At 39.5% G+C, this 15,809-nt stretch overlaps 1 long non-coding RNA gene across 1 annotated transcript; it reads left to right on the top strand.

Moving 5' to 3' along the window:
• Positions 1 to 2,798: 2,798 nt before the first annotated feature.
• On the top strand, positions 2,799 to 4,714 carry LOC137467379 (uncharacterized). The gene is made up of 2 exons (XR_010995502.1): positions 2,799 to 2,914; positions 3,654 to 4,714. It is a non-coding gene; the product is annotated as an uncharacterized lncRNA (long non-coding RNA).
• Positions 4,715 to 15,809: the final 11,095 nt, after the last annotated feature.

Below are 15,809 nucleotides of genomic sequence, written 5' to 3' on the forward strand. Positions count from 1 at the left end.
GTATGCCATGGTCTAACTTCAAGTCTCAACTGAGCTCCCGGGAGAGGTCTGGCTGCAGCTTATAAGGTAGGATGGAGAATAAAGAACTGACTTGGTTTTGAAATAGAAAACATTTACTGTTGAATTCATCGCTGCCATGGCTGACTAAGAGCACTGGCAAGTGGGGAACCACAGGACATGAGGAGGTGACAGGTGACACTTCGGTTCAGTAGCAGCCCATTCACTTTCCCGGAAGTGTTGGAGTTGGAAGGGACTTCTGGAGATCCTCTGGTCCCACCCTCCTGCCAAGGCAGAATCACATAGAGCAGGTTACACAGGAACACGTGCAGGTGGAACTTTCTGCCATTGCTTTTAAATTGTCTGTAGGAAAGCCACAGAACCAGGAAGACACAAAATAAAAATCAAGAGAGCAAGAGATCCAGGTTCAAGAGTAGGTAACTCAAGAAATTACCTCTGGCTGGGTCTGTTGAAGAACTAGCAATTCTAGTCAGAGTGTGTGAACAGGGAGGGGTTTGCAATTTAGTCTATGCCTGAGGCTCTGGGAATGTAAAATAAATGTAAGTGAAAAGGTCAAAGTATTAACTGGCATTGAGATGGGAGAGATTTAGAGGTGTTTTCACCATTGCTGTTCCAAGAGCCAAAGAGATCATTTGTCTAAAAACAAAAACTTGCTGACCCCAAACCTAGCAAACTTTGCCCTTATCCAAAAGATCAGTGATAAAAAATTCCTCCCTCAAAAATGAAGAATTAGTGTGATTAATTAGCATCAAAATACTTGTAAAGCATCTTGCAGTAAGGGAGGGGTTTTTGCTAAAATTCTGTATAAAGAATTATATCAAATTAATTATTGCCAAATATCAAAGAAAGAAAAAAGAACTTCTCTGTATGTATTAAATTATCATCCTCTGTTTTCTTGGGGGTTTGGAATGCTAACAATATGATAAGAATGAAGGTGGCTCTTCTGACAGAAGGCTTAAATGGACAGACAGATGAGAAAATGCAGGAAGAGAGGCCGAAGTAGTTCAGGTATGCCTGTCATCACTGAAGGTGCTCAGGTATCCCCCAGTATCAATCACAGAACGGGTCCTAACATGGCAAGGATGTCCATACCATGTGAGATACGTGGTCAAGAGAAAAACTGGTGAGAGTGTGTGTGTGTGTGTGTGCCAAGTACATAACTGTGCTTTGAAGAGGTGTTGTGGAAGCAGGTGCTGTGAAAAATACACTGAGGCTGACACTGAGCAGCCATTTTGCTGAAAACTTAGATTGATGTGCTTCCACTCAAGACCAGAAAAAGACCCTTCCTGCACATGGTATGAAGACCCCCATTCAGGCATCCCACCCTAAGGAGTGGTTACTGGGTTGTGAAATGTGCTTTAACCAGTTTTGGCCCACAGGTTTCATCATATCTCAACATTTCAGTCAACTACAAGAAGGCAGGAATTTACTTATTAATTTACTTACAGACATTCATCTTCTCCATGTCTATTATCCTGGAGGACAACTAGGTGACCATGTTGATACAACAGCCCTGAGTCTTTCTCTGTATCTCCATAAAATTTGTCAGTCAACTCACACTGCGGTAAAATTGAGATCTTCAGTGGTAAATGGAGTACACACAGCACTCTCGGGAAAACACACCTCGGTGTGTCTAATCATTTAAACTCCTCTCTCTTTCTGCAGTCATGAGATAGTTTCTCTTTGTAAAGGGAAATACAAACACCAAACAGCATTGGTACTTTTCTTGGGTGGTAGAAGGATTTTTACACATCCCTTTTGGTTTGACAGGGAATAGGAAAGGAGATCCTTCCAGCTCATTGTGACAGTTTTATTTTTAATTGCCACGGATTTAAGAGTGAAACAAATGCTGTGATATTATATTATGATTTTTTAGATCATATGCTTCAATTAGACGTGTAAAACAACCTGCCTGTGTGGGGAAGGAATGCAGGTTCAGTAACATGTATTCTGGTAGAGCTTATGCTGTCCTATACTCTACAGTGATTTGGTCCTGCAAGGTTTACTTCTGGGATTCAATGCCCACTTGAAATAATAATTTATTTCATATGCCAGTCTGCGGTATTCACATTCTCTGAACAGAGAGAGACATGATTCTCTCTCCCAGGATTTTTCCTGGGAAGCTGTGAGATGCAGTGAGAAAGCTCAAAGAAGAAAACAATTGTTATCTCTATTCACTGCTCCTGTTGTTTGGCACATGGAGTGTGTTATGGAGATTGTTTACTGAAGAGTGATTTGTTAATTGGACACCGGTGATGGTTGTTTGGATTGATTGTCCAATTGGGTCAAAGCTGAGTCGTGACCATCTGGAGACAGTCACAGGTTTGTCTGTAGTATTTTTTAGTATGATAGGATTCTAGTATAGTGTAGTATCAATGTAATATAATTTAGCTTAATAAAAGCAATTTATTCAGCCTTCTGCAACATGGAGTCAGAGCCTGTTATTCCCCCTTCAAGGGTCACTGCTTCAATACCAGTCTTCTGGGTTTTGACTTTTATTTGATTTCTGTTGTGTTACTTTTAATGCAGATTTACTTCCAGAAACCATACAATATTCAAATACCCAAAACAAGAATCATACAGACTGGGACCAGTGACAGGTTTGTGACTAGATCTTCTAGGGTACAGAGTGAAGAGCCCCAGATTCCTCCTATAACACAACTCAAATTTCATTCTGCAAGGTCTGGAGACACCTGATGTTTGCACTTCTGAAAGTTGTTGCAGGTCATTGGTGAAGGTCTTTATGTAAGGTTATTTTTATAACTGTCATATTTTCCTTTAGAAAAGCAAAATACTAGAAGTTTATGTAATTTTTTTGGTAGAAGTTTTGAAAACAGTTCAAGGTTACCTTACACCTGAAGTTCCAATGAAGATGCAGCATTATGGATAAATGATGGTAAGTAGTAAACTTTTTTACAATCACAGTCGATTAATTTTGCTGTTAATAATGAAGTATGACTAAATACAGTGTCTGATATTTTTTTTTGCCCGTGAATGAAGTAGTTCTGTGATCTACACCCAGGAAAATCTTCCAAGTGTTTTTACTAACCACCTTTGAAGATAAAAATAAATTAAAATAAACTAAGAATAATTTAAAGAGAATGCAAAAGCAGGTGCCCTCACCCTCTACTTTTGGGCAATTAAAAACAGATGTTTTACCTAGTCTTAAAAGATTTCACATAGACCTCAATTATACCACATCATAATAAACTCCATACTTAGTGTTGGCTGGCTTAAGAAAATTAAGTTTGTTAAAATGGCAAGATTATATTAGCAAAAATATTTTTGGATAGCTACTAGTTTATTTGGATGTGGTGTAAAAATGTAAACATATCCTAAAGGTCAGGCTGTATTACATGTGTTCCAAACAGACTGAATACACCCTGGCAATATCACGATCCAGACAGTTCACTGAATTAAGCTTGTAGATACAGCAAGATTCCAAATTTAAATCAGGAAAAGTTACTACAGAAGGAAAACCACAAACTTTTTGGAATCAAAAGCCACTTGTGAAACTTTTTTTTTTTCATCTAACAGAGCAAGTTAAAAGTCACTGTGATAAATAGAATATGTAATCCTTACAAAATCCAAATGGTCCTTATTACCTCTTCATCATTAACATTTTCTTCTTATAGGCTATTTCTTAAGCACTCTGGGCTCTCATCTTCTAATCAGTGAAGCTGACTACATTTGGTGAAATACCATCTTGCTCACACTTGGGATAAATTATCCTCAGGTCATGAATAAAATGTATTAGGCTGCTACTGTACTGATTCCCCAGACAACACTCATGGCAAAGCCAGCATCTAATTCTCCACTCTAAACTTCCTACTGCAGCTGTAGGGTTTTCTCCTAGTTCAGTTTTAACTTTCATTTTTCAGTCGCTTGGGGGTCAGATGTTGCCCCCAAATTATTCTTACAAGAGATGATTCAAATAGGGACAGGACCATTGTTATCTCAGGTTTTGATATCATTGCTCCAGCATCACTGTGCCCCTTAACACATTCCAACAGGATGATCCAGCCACCTGCACGTAGACAATCCATAAAGAGTGATGGTTGTAACAAGGCAGGGGTGGGAAAAGGGATTTAGTGTCACATACATTTGAATTTATCTTTCTTCTAAGACTGATGGCAGGAACTTTATTTGCCCCCAAAGTCCATTCAGTAGTCAGAGTTCATTTATAGAAATACATTATTGCAGGGACAAGTATAGTAATGTCCTATATAACCAGGGGAACTCTGTAAGCTTGACTGGATAGCATGTGATGGACATAACCTCAGAAAACTTGCTTAACTCACATGGCAGTAAATTCTGACACTGAAGGCAGCCTAAAGTAATCAACCAACCTGCTGTCTTGGTGAGTCTTCAAAGATGAGCTTGCCCACACACTCTTTTCTGATTTCCTACAGAGACGCCAGTTAATCTATTGGGAGGTGGAAAACACTTAAGCCAGCATTTTATTTCATTCAGCTCTCACTCCTTTTGGATAGCTGCATTGGTCTCACCAATAAGGCCAGAACCACACTCTATTCTAGCTATTAGCTGCAAGGGCAGGGCTGAAGTAATTTTGCTGATATGTACAGATTCCTCTTCCACTCAGCAGAACCTCAGGCTCAAAGGAGATGGTGCAGTAGTTTCTGGGAGCTCCAATTCTGTTTGAAGAGCTTTGAACAGTGTTGGAGGAGACAAAAGGGAGTGATGGCATCAAATAGGGATGCAACTGTTGTGGCAAATTAATTTCTGGGTGTGCTTGGCCTGATGCATATTGCAGGCTTTTTTAACAGAAGCAGTTTCCCACGTTATGGTGCCCTAAATGCCTCTATATTTAAAATGCAGAATTTCACAGCCCTACAAATATTCTCTCAGAAGGAAAGAAGCAGCTTGTGAATTGCCAAACTTTATTTGCAATCTGACCACGGTTTTAATGTAAATGGCATTTTCTTAGCATTTATCAGTTTGGATAAAGCTAAGAGAAAATTTTCTTGCCAAGCTTTCTCAGCATGCCCTTTACCCACTTACCTCAGTTTTCTGCCTCATGCACCCCTTTTTACCACAGTGCCTGATTCATTGTGCAAACTGGATGGAAAATGACAGAGCCTCAGCCAAAAGCTTTCTTGGCTGAAGTGACATTTCTTGTGAATGACCATAATGCAAGTGGCATTTACACGACAGCATTTTGAAAAGGCAACAAATGATGTAGTACTGTCAAACAACTTTTTTCCTGCATTAAAGAAGGATGGACAGTTGCCATTCACTTCATGACTATCAAAATACTTTTATTTGGAGTCAAAACATCTTCTGCTTTTATATTGCTTGATTTTGTGATCTACTTAGCCCCGTCTGATTAAGTGCTTGTCAGAAACTGATGTTGAAAGTGATGTGTTTAACATCATTCCCCGCTCTGAGACTTAGAGAGACAATTTTCTTATTTTCTGATAGGAAGAGGGAATGAAGCATGTTGATCTGAACTGGGCTCAGAACTGCACCCAACCCAGATGTATTTGGTCTCTTGGTCTCATAGACCACAGTCAAGAACAGTTTGCCAAGACTCCTGTGCCTCAGACCACAGACCAAGCAAATACACACTACCTGTACTTTTCCATTTAGAAATATGGCTATGTTAATGAACTGGGGAAAAAAATATTAATTCTTGCTGAAAGTGTGCACTTTAGCAGGGTCCTGGATTCACCACAGGTGTGACTTTGCCTACATCAACCCTTTTGCCCAACTTCTTGTCAACCATCTACAAAAAACAAATCCAAATGCTCACTCAGGCTGGAAAAATAGAAAAAAAGGAAATGGGCGGGGGGGAAAAAGCAGCCATGCCCCAAACCATATTTGATGAAAAGATTTGGGATTGAGGACTAGTCTGCCACAGGCCATGAGTGTCTGGGAGAAAAAATGGCATTCTAGTATGCAACTAACCTCTGGATCCGTCTCTGTAGCCTTAATTTTTCCTCCAGTGATTTAGCCAAGTTTTATGCAGATATGTCACTGTTAGACCTGAAGTAATTAGAGGGCTTGGAGCTGCTGCTGTGAATAGAATTTTATTCCAATCATTGTTCCCCATTACACTAACCCCTGTAAAAGGATTTATCAATCATTTCCTATGACAGTCTCTAATTCTCAGCTTCCTTGACCACTGCTGTATGTCATTTCTTGTCATGTAACTAATTAGGACATGACATTAGCAAGATAGAGACCTATAATTTGAACACATTTAGAAGAACAGAGTATTTGCTCAACCAGGGCCTTAGCTTCTTGATTGCTTTATGTAAACTAGAGGGACTATTGCCCCAACTATATTTCTAGGTGAGGATGGGTGGTGGGACCTCTTCCTGTGAAAACGAAGACGCACAAGTTCAGCCATACCTGAACTCTTTCTAAATTTTATTGCTGTACCAGTTTAGCTCCCCAGGATGACATCTGGTAAAAGGATTTATTTTCAGGTATGTCATGTCTTCACTCTTTTCAACTAAGGCATTTAGAAGAGATCAAATTTCTATACCTCTTACTCCTAATTTGCTAGTCCCAGCTCTTAATCCAGGCTTTTAAACAGATTTGACTGATTGAGTTATTCCATTTTATAAAACTTGAGGAGTGGGCATATGCTCAGACAAGCTTACTTAGTTCATGGCAGGCTAAACCTACTGTTGCTGTGAGAAAAAAAGGCTTTAGCATTTCATCATCGTGGCAAAGAACCTGTGAGAACACTTAATGTTGCTTTAAGGTACTGGTGTCAGGAACACAAGTTAGGTACTGCTTCTTTGGAAAACAGTCCAATGAGTCAGGGTGAAGAACAATTAGAAACCTGAATAACAGTTAAATCATAAAAAACAAGGTTATATCTCTATTCTTTTTTGCAATAGGCATAATTCTCTGCAGGTACCAATCCATGCATGTGCTGGTGAACTGGGGAGGAGGATTTGGTAGACACGACAACTGACAAAGATGAATAATGATGTGGTCACTAAAGATATTGGCATCACCCTGAAAAACATTCTTAGTCCTGCCAGATAATCTGTGTTTCTTATATAATCTTGTATACCAGTTATCTACCTATCTATTTCTAGCCCTTGTTGTCATAATATTGATGCCCCTCATGCCAGTATATTCCCATCTCCACCTGTAGCATCCCATGAACTCTCCAACCTTGGTCAATTCCCAAGTCCTCGGCAACGGCAGTAACTACTTACCATGGAGTCAGTTCTCCTGGGGGAAAAACAGACTCTCCTTTCCCTGTCCCCTCACTGGATTGGTATCCCTCGTGGCCACCTCCCTTCCCCTGGAGACCAAACTCCTCTGCTCTGCCCCTTCCCCTTCTTGAGCTGCGTGCTCCACGTGGTTGTTCGCTTTTGCCTTGCTGGGCTCCTTTCTGCCACATGTGGTACCCTTCGCTGGGATAAAACCCTGCAAAAAGAGCCTTTCTTGCCTCTGTTGCTGAGCCAGCTGTGGTGAGTGTTGAGTGATGGTCTGACTGCGTTCCCTGAGGCTTAACTCAACTTGCTTTTCTACAGGAGAGGTTGGTTGGGGACAAGAAATAGGCAGCAGCACCCACCACTCCAACACTCCCATTTTTATGCACCCTTCTAGTGTCTCAGTGTTGAGCCAGAGCGACATACTGGTTTTCTAAATAAGGAGGTTTTGCAGCTTTGGCTATGTAACTGTAATAAAAGATTCAATTGCAGCTGTCCCAAGTACTTAACCCAACAGTGCTTATACCATTCAAGAAAGTATACCAATGGGGTTGTATTCTCTTTTGGGCTTATGTCAACATATCTGTATGTTGATTCAAAAGAGTCCCACAGCTGTCTAGCAGTAATCCACAGTGGTTAGGAAGTCCAGTCAGGGAAGAGAATCATGTCTCTCAGGACTGGGAAATAAAAGCACAAATCAAAAAACCTAATCCTTTCCCCAGACAGTTTTAACACTATATGCAGAAAACAACAAACATATCAGGTAAATGAGAGAGCTGTACTGCAAAGGCACTGGATGTATTGGTTCCAGCACACCAGCAGTCTAGATGTTGCCATGGCCTTTGCTTTCTTCACAGAGAAAGAGGAGGGACTAAAGGACAATCTTAACATAACTTTGCAAAGGTTTAGAGGACTTTGTGAAAAATGAAGGCACCATAGACTGAAATGAGTTGCAAGAAATCATTTTGATAGTGAACAGAACTGAAATGAAGAGTCAAAGATGTTAAGATCCTTGAATAAGATCACAAGTGGCCTGTGTCTGATAGAACAGAACAGAAAAAAAAAAAACAGAAAAGTTTCCAAACCAAGACTTTTATGATCAAAATTAATGACTCATAGAACAGCACTTTGCAGCAGCAGTCTGAATGGATATGCAAAGAGAGGGATCTCTTAAAGCAGAAGAAATAATTTTGTTCTATTAAAGATAGTGAAAGCCTGGATGAGTCATACTGTGTAAAGGAACTTTAGCAGAAGGAATCAACAATATTGTGCCGTGGCCAGAACGTGAAAAACAATAAACTGGAAACACTACAACTGAACAATGACCTGGATAGATAGTAGGGTTGGCCACAATAAGTCAGAGGAACATTGTTGTGGAGGAAAAAGGCATGAAGCCACAAATTGGTTTCCATTCTTATCAACAGCCTAATGGCTGGATTTTCCAGATACAAGCTTCAGTCTACAAATAATGTGCTAACCACATGCAATCACACAGCTCCTTCCACAGAGGCCAGCTGTGCATTTGTGGATAGGCTGTAAAGGCATTTATGCTGGGTATTGTGTAAGAGACAACAGAAAGATGATGTTTTGATAAAATGCATTCATATTCCCATTACAGTGTTTGTGCCTGGGATATCATCATCATCTATTAGACCTTATTCACAAAGAAGCAGGCTGAGACATCAAATTATCCTAATGTTTGGCAAAGGGTAGATTTGTGCATCCCCATGCAGAAATACAGCAAACAGGCCAACTTCAGAAATTAAAGGGAAATTGAAAGCAGAGTAATTGTCTCAAATAGAGTTCATATTATTGCTCTAGCAGTAGTATGGATAGAGTGAGGCAGAAGAAGGGTATTTAGTAGAGCAAGAATTTATCATATGGTAGAGTCACTGCAGAGCATTGGCCTCAGCTGAGGCACACACATTGCTCACCCATGGAAATTTTACTGTGGGGGGAAAACTGTCCAGCTGGTGCTGGACTGAGGAATGTGTTAGTAGGCAGGAATGGATGAAGAGCAGAGTGCAACAGATATCAAGGGGAAGAGAACAAAGGGAGCTTGGGCAAACCTGCCTGCTCTGAGCAGTAGGCAACTGTGCCATCCAGAGCACGATCTAAGGAGCAGCCTGAAACACATAGCTGGGAAAACTACCAACTCATGGACAGGAGCTGGGGCAAAGCCTTTTTCTCTGACATTGTTATTGGTGGTTACTGTACAATTACCACTGTCAGCAAACTGAGCAGTTAAAAAAATCCCTATTCTGGGGGAATAGGGGTTGGTAAGGATTGATCAAATTTTCATCTCAATAGTTAAGATTGATGAGCAATGGGTGGAAAGATTATTTATTAGTTTTTGTGCCTTCTCTTCCTCCTCATAGAGTTGTCTCTACATGACATGCTCACCAAATATGTTAGTGGAAGGCAAGTGTGCAAATATAAGTAATCTTTTTATTTAGGGTTGAGTCCAAATGTCCTGAGCTCCCTTAGTACCTAGAAAATTACTCAAGTAATCTTTTTATTTAGGGTTGAGTCCAAATGTCCTGAGCTCCCTTAGTACCTAGAAAATTACTCAATTTACTGAGACGTGAACAACCATATGTGACAACCATAGAGTTGGACTTTAAATCAGATCACATATCTACAAGCACCATTGACTCAAATCCATACTGAACTGTGGCTATCAGAGACCATACAGATACAATTACAGTGCCCTTGCTTGCTCATGAAAAGGCACTGCAGTATCTCCTATTAAATGGCAGTGATATATCCAAAGAGATCATGGGGTCACCAGGACAGTCTCTGCCACCAAAATGGCCTTAGGACATGCAGCTCTTTAGCCTTGAAATTTCCTAACTCATCCAAGGAAGTAAAGAGCAGATGGAGACACAAAATTCACATTTACATATTACATCTGTGGATGAGATCAAGAACTGCTATGCTCAGATCAGTGTGAATCGATGATATTCTTTGTTCTGCTATCATCCAAAGAATTGGAAATAGCTATTTTAATTCAATTTTACCTTTATTTTGATAGAACAGCCTTTTCAATAGATTGCACTGAGCCTCCAAAATCTTTTCTAAGGGATGATGTTGAATTCAATGGCTAGGTTTTTCCTTACCATTTAGCTCTAAGGTATTTCCATAAACAAGCAAAAGAAAAAGTAAAAGGAAAAGTCTAAAAGTATTATTAAACACTGATGGGAATAAAAGCACTCAACTTTTAATTTAATCAGATTTTAGCCTGTAGTTTAGGGAAATAACTTATCTCAGTTTTATTTTTTTGATAGACTTGTGAAGTAAAACCTGTAATTTAGTGAATGCTAAAGAAGTAATGAGTGCTAAAATTTAGTGCAACAAATTTATTTAAAAAATCATTCTAAGCCTGAATTTAGAAACACAAACTCATCATTAACACAATTGCAGTTGTGCAAGCTGTAAACACTGACATTTAGCATTAAATTCCTAACAGTCACGAGGTGGAAATGTAAAAATTAGCTTCCAAGTTGTCATTCACAGAATTACCTTTGATTCCAAGTTTTTTGTGGATATCTTAAATCATGTTTCAGTATTGATTATAAAAGATATACACCCTCATTGGGACAACCTTCTATGCATTTCTTTCTGCTGTGTATATAACCTGCTTCAAGTCTAAGCCACATTTTGATTCCCATAAGAGAAGGTCTAAGGTATTCTTGCAGGTGTAATTGTAAACAAATCCGAGATCTGTTAAATACCTTGTCATCTCCAAGCTGCATTATGCAGTAACCACTTCTTCCTAGTTTCCCCTACACTCTGTTCGCTGGAGTACATTTTCTGTCTCTCACTGGAGGATACAGAAACTCAACTTTTGTACACCTTTGCTGTGCTTGGTCCCTCTGCATGGTCTCTGAGGGGACTAGATGTTGTGGGGAGGATCTGGTCCCTTCTGCACAGCTGTGGAGAGTTCCCAGAGCAGCAGAACCCCCTGCAAGAGGAAGCTGGATTTGGAGATATTGAAATATGGGGATGTTCTTTTCAAGTCTACCCTGCCTCTTAGTCTGATGGGTATCCTTACAGCGGGGTACATAGCTGGGCTAAAGGCTGAATGAAACCTGGTATGTGACTCTGCAAAGGCTTGCTCTGAAAGCCACTTCTTGTCTAGTTGCTATGATGTGGATATACGGTTAAATCAGTGTTTCATGGCAGCAGTCTCTCTGCTGAGTCTCTGTCATTAGGCATGGGATTCTTACTGAATGAGACTTTGTCACTTCAGCATTGGTCTCTGTTTGTCATTTGAAAGCAGTAAGAACCACTAAAAAATTTTTGTGCCCAAACACTATGACATTTTTCTTCTAATATGATTCATTGATTCAGACATCTGACTGAGAAAGTTACAGATTCCTTTTTATTTACACGAAATCTTTTTAATTTTTTGTAAACAAAGCAGACTCTAGGAACATGAATACCTCATACAACCAAACCAAATCTGTATTGCTACCGAGAAAATAAAAGAAAAAAGCTTCTGTGTACTTTCTACATAGTTGTCTCTGTATTGTTGCATTTCCCTAGTCTATAGCTTACAGTGTGGAGTCAGTTCCCCACTGCTTTTGCAGTCTTTCTGCTGAAAAACTAAAATGGCAAATCTGCACCTTGTTGTAATAGGAAGCTAAGAATTGCTACTTTTTAAAATGACCCAAGTTATGAGTATCTGCTCTCTGGACTGTTTAAATGCTATAATCTCCAGAGCTTAAGTAGAGTAAGAGCCGCTTTTCTTCAGGATTAGCAAAGCAAGAATAAATGTTTTTTTGTGGATGAAGTGCATATGCTGCCTGGGACTAAGGCACAAGCCTGGGCAGTGAATACCTCTCCTTTCACAGTGCTGTGAATCTGGAGTGTCAGAAAGGAACTTTTGTGTGAGACACCTGATGATTTGATGAAGAAAAAAGAAATGTGTAAGTGAACAACATTTCACAGAAAGTCTGTTTTCAAAATAGAAATATCTCTGACAAAACAAAGGCTATAGTATTGTTCACAATTCCAACAAAATGGAATGAGGGACCTGGCACTCCTTTCTCCTTGGCAACCTGATTTTTCCAGCATTGCCTTTTTGACATTCATTGACACCCTTAGAGGCCACAAAGCAGATGGCATCTAATGTATCCTTAAGGTATGAGCTTCAGATGGCTAAGTTTGGGCTAGTCACAACAGTCTCCTTTTACAGTTTTTAAGGGAAAATGGACACCTTGAGAGACAGTTCACTCAGTCTGTCTTGGACAACTGTTTTAGGGTAAGATGAGTCATTGTGGAAGCACTTTTTTCCTTTGAACAAGCTTTAAAGGTACTACAGGTGAGTACCTGTAGCCTAGATCGTTAACTGCCAAAGTTTGGGTAGAGTAACTTTTTCAGTAACTCGTGCAGTGTACATCACTGAAGATTCAGCCCACTTAAATCAAATGTCCTAGTATGAAATAAGGATATTAAATCAGGATAAGGTAGGTTTGTTACAAGCAGGAGTAATTGCTTATTAAGCCAAGATGCTGGGAGCACCAGCAAAAGGAAACCCTTACCTTACCCACGGAGGAAGGGAATAAGAGGGTCTTTGAAGCTACAGTCCTTCCAGTAACACTGAATAGGCATTACCAAACTCCCCCTCTTCCCCAGAGTAATTGATTCCCAAATGGAACTATAGTGCTATGTTTCTAACACCATAAGGCTGTATATTATGCCTATTATGATATTATTTTGACTTTTGTCTTATGGTACTTCAAAATAAACTCATTTTCTTCATTGTAGCATTACGAGGAGGTTGCTTCCCAAGCTCACCAGAAAAATTTCTTCCCTGAAAAGGTTGTCAAGCATTGAAAAGGCTTCTCAGGGAAGTGGTTGAGTCATCATCCCTGGAGGTATGAAAAAGATGTGTAGATGTGGTACCTAAGGACATGGTTTATTGGTGGACTTGTCGGTGTTAACAGTTGGACTCAGAGATGTCAAAGGTGTGCTCCAACCTCAACAGTTCCATGATTCTCTGTTTCTAAGTGTAAGCATTGACTTCATGGAAAGCTGACTGAGTCTCCAAACTCCACAGAATGTATTGAACTGGGCTTGGTGCTATCATGTAACCATAAGGAATTCACTGGCATTTGGGAAAGAAATCCTTATGGGCTATCAGTTATGACACAACCCCTTCCTAAGTTCTCCACCCTAAAAGACATTCATGACACTCTGAAGTGACAGTCTGATAACTTTGAACACTTAAATAGCCCATGGATACCTATTTTTAGGGCACCACACTCCACCCTCATACCCTGTCACTGCCATCTCTTCTGTTTCCACATGCTGAGCAGTTTCAGAGATTTTTCCTTGTTTCTGAGAAAAACATGTAAGGCAGCCAGGAGCAACCCAGCAGAGAACAGCATGTGGAAAGAAGGCAAAGCAGAATACTGTGGAGAAGATCTTACTTCAGGGACTCCTGAGGTTTTCCCTGTTGGTAAAGAGGTGCTGCTCTTCCACCTGTCCTAGAACACAGCAGACTGCATTGATGATCATAGGCACATCTTACATTTAAGTACATATCAGTACTGAATGCACTGATTATCAGTTCAATGCATGCAATAAATTAAATTGCTTTGATCCCCTTTTGATTTACACCAACAGAGATGAGCTTTTTTTATCTCATGACCAGGAGGCTCTGCCATGTTCTCTTCACATTTGTATTCACTGTCTCAAGGATAGCTTATGAAACAGATACATCTTTGAGAGGGAGGCTCATTACTGCATTCAGCCTTTATTTTCCTGCTAATGCCATTTCTCTCATGTAGTTTTTGAGCACAGAAACTTGTGTGAAGGTAGCAGGACAATGATAAACACTGACAACTCAGTTGGTGAGATGTATTCTTCACTGAGGCTGAAGGTCTTAAGAAGTTAAGAAATCCCTTTGGATTTGGTGGGAAAGAGGGAGACTGCCAAATTCTTTTTCCATGGCCTTGTAACTCTTAAACTCAGGGGCACAAGACAGACAAAACTGACAAAAGGATAGAGCCAACAGACTTCTATTTCTTGATGGTGATGTCCATGACTAAGATTTTCTGAAGGCAGATATTTAATCCAGCGTTGCCCTTGAAATATCTTTTTTTTTTTTTTAATTTGATGATGGGGGCAAGAGCTATAAGATTATCTTTCTGAAAATAAACCCTCTGAGATGTTTTTAATGAGGCGTACTAATCAGGCACATGGCACAAAGGACCATTTAAAAAATATTTGAAAATATGTATGGCAAGTCAAAAGTAAGACAATAATTTACTCAATTACTCCCAGGTGGTATTTCCTTTGTCTTTGAAATCTTGTTATCTATCAATGCAATAAAAAAGGACTGTCTTGGCAAGTAGCAACTTCCAATTGGTTTCCTTACAGGACTGCCCTGTCTTTCAAGGAGTACATTTCCTGTTTGTATCACATTAACCAGCATATCCTCAGCAAATATAAATCATTAGAGCTTGAATTTCATTCCTGTATTTATGCTGACTTTTTTCTCTTGAGGATACGCACTACAGCCTCTGAAACTTTACAGCATAGAATAGAGGGACTTCTGGATTATTAAATTAATGGGAAATATAGATTCACTTTGGAAACAATACAATCCAGAACAAGAGCTAGAAACCAGAATTATAAGAGCTCCTGACTTTCAGAAATTATTCACATCCCAAAGAACATGACCGATTTTCATCAGAATGTTCAAAGGTTTTTTCTTTCTTTACCTAGGAAACAGAGCCATTTTGTAAACCAAACTTAAAGGGGGTGGATGACTGCATCTCTTCATAGAGAGAAAATATTGTTCATAACTTGAGAAAGATTCTTGAAATGCAAGGTTTAGAAGACATTGTTCAAAAGAAGTTTTTTGTTACAGAGTATTTTTTTGGTCAAAATGCAATTTTCTGACATGTAACAAGAGAGTAAAGAAAGCAAGAATCTTGCATTTTTTTAACCTTGTTTTATCTTTCATAGTTCGGTAGTAGAATTGGGTAAATTTACACATTAATTGGAAGGAAAAAAATAACTCTCTGGCAAGTCCCAAAATTGTTCTTAACTAGCAAATTCTTTTTGAAGAAATTTCAAGGGACTGAATTCGAAAAGAGAAGTCTGTTGGTAAGGGACATAAGCAATGACTATCAAATAGTCTGAAGAGAGAAGTACTTTGGGTATTGATGCTTGCTAATATCATCCAGGCCACTTGAAATAAAGTCCTTGCACAGAAATAGTGACAAATCCACTGTGCAATCTTTGCCAAATCACAAAAATTAATTTTGTTTTTTAGGCCACAAGAACCCTACAAGACATGTTTAGGAACAACCTGGAATTTTTCTAAGTGGTGTTACCTATTTTGGCCCTAACTTCTTTAAAAGAGCAGTGGGATCAAGACACACAGAGGTACAATAAAATATCTGATGAAGAAAGCGCCTCATAAGATATTTTTCTGACTGATAGGACTTTGCATTTGCAGTCTGGTCTATCCATAAACCTCTTCAAAGGCTAGATATGGGGTGGGCAGTGAAACCAATTTCCTGAACTGTTCCGTCTCTTGAACTTTTTGCAAGGCCTTGAACACCTCCAGTGTTG

The sequence above is a fragment of the Anomalospiza imberbis genome, chromosome 2, assembly GCF_031753505.1.
Source record: "Anomalospiza imberbis isolate Cuckoo-Finch-1a 21T00152 chromosome 2, ASM3175350v1, whole genome shotgun sequence".
Taxonomy (NCBI): domain Eukaryota; kingdom Metazoa; phylum Chordata; class Aves; order Passeriformes; family Viduidae; genus Anomalospiza; species Anomalospiza imberbis.